This window comes from Primulina tabacum, chromosome 2 (genome assembly GCF_025594145.1).
Source record: "Primulina tabacum isolate GXHZ01 chromosome 2, ASM2559414v2, whole genome shotgun sequence".
NCBI classification, from domain to species: Eukaryota; Viridiplantae; Streptophyta; class Magnoliopsida; order Lamiales; family Gesneriaceae; genus Primulina; species Primulina tabacum.
Window position 1 is genome coordinate 47,572,208 of NC_134551.1, and position 1,832 is coordinate 47,574,039.

The following is a 1,832-nucleotide window of genomic DNA, read 5'->3' on the forward strand; positions in this document are numbered from 1 at the left end:
CAATATTTTCTAATAGCTGGAGTTAAAAATAGGGAAAAAACTTGTGTGAGACGGTCTCACGGGTCGTATATGTGAGTCAGATCTCTTATTTGAGTCATCCATGAAAAAGTATTAATTTTTATGCTAAAAGTATTACTTTTATCGTAAATATCGGTAGGGTTGACTCGTCTCACATATAAAGATCCGTGAGATCGTCTCACAATAAACCTACTCAAAAAATAGATATTGTTATCTTCCCATTAAAGTCATAAATAGCATAATATCTTAAGATTAAAATGTGAACATTAGCTGCTTAAATTATTTAATCTTATTTAAAATTGCACCAATTGTGCAAGAAATATTGCTAATTGTCATGACTCCACCCATCGGTAGAATATGAATAAACAAATTAAAAGTTGAACATGAATAAACAAATTATTTAATAGACATATTAATTAACATTTAAAAAAATATCATCAGTCCTATCATTTTTCTCATGTTACTTTACCGCGTTCATCGTCAAAATTAAGAGTGTGACATTGAGACTATACTTGAAGTTGAAATCTTTTCATGCAAATCTTCATTGTCATCATTATTGCTACTTACCTGGACGGGATCAATGGGTAACCAAGAAGTCTAATTGTTTATGTTGATGATCTACATTGTACTTAGGAGAGGTACCACCTAAAGTCGGCCTAAGTGGTCGAGCCTACATCACAATTTGTGGTAGAATGGCTTGCGTTCGCGCAGTCGCAGCTTAAAAAAAATTTTGTTGCCACCATTATTCTCCATAACAAGCTTATGCACCGGTTCTGGCATCGATTGAAAATTTCATGTGATGAAAAATCATGTCAAAAACATTCAGTATTTGTCAAATTGTTGAAATTCAAGATTCTATGAGCCTCCCAAGCTTATATAACATAACGAAGTTCAAGTGTGAAGATAATAGACACGAGTGAATTTTTTTTACATTAACATGAGAGGGAAAATATAAATGAAATAGAAAAATCAGTAACTTTTGCAAGAATATGACAAGGACCGGATATAAAATGTATCATTTTTCGACAAGTACGTATCTCGATAATAAAATGTAATGATAGGTTTGAGATTTAAAAAAAATAAAAATCATTCACACAACAATTACTAAGAATATTGGAATCCTAATTAAAATATATAATCGATTAGTTTTCACATTAGAAAATTATGTTTAAAAAAGTTTATTATGGTCAAATATCACAATCAAAACATTGCTTGTTAAATTACATGCTCTCTTTTTAGAACTGGATACTTCCCACGAGGGTACAACAATTTTTTTTTACACTGTCTCGAGACTCAAATTATGCACCCAACGGGCACACACAATACACAGAGTACATGACAGAGGAAGCAATAGGAGAAGAGCTCGTTTACAAGGTCAGGTCGCTAGCAAATTTGGTTATACAACTTCATTCTTCAACAAGCACAACACAATACAACAGGCACACACAATACAGAAAGAGCACAAAACTTTGTTCTTCAAAGTTGGGAGCCCATTCCCTTGCACTAAATGTAGACCATCTCGATATGTTGCATTGCGCCCCAGGCTTTCTCATTGTTATTGTTTTTTGTTGCATAGATTCATGTGTGGATATTGCATGCCGGGACATGTACTAATACTCTTTGTTAGATGTCTCACATCTGCTAAATTAAATTATTGAGAGTTGTGTATATGAAATTAGATTGTCCTATTCAAACTACTTTTAGGGATGGAATTACATACAAGTTCCTAATCTTAACAATCTTTTATTCATTTTTAAGCTAAGTGGAGATTCTATAGAGTTCATTATAACTGAGTGTCAAAATTATAATTTTGG

At 32.4% G+C, this 1,832-nt stretch overlaps 1 non-coding gene across 1 annotated transcript; it reads left to right on the forward strand.

Annotated features, from left to right (window-relative positions):
* The first annotated feature begins 577 nt into the window (after window positions 1-577).
* LOC142538110 (U1 spliceosomal RNA) lies at window positions 578-736 on the forward strand. Its single transcript, XR_012818650.1, has one exon. It is a non-coding gene; the product is annotated as a U1 spliceosomal RNA (small nuclear RNA).
* The last annotated feature ends 1,096 nt before the right edge of the window (window positions 737-1,832 follow it).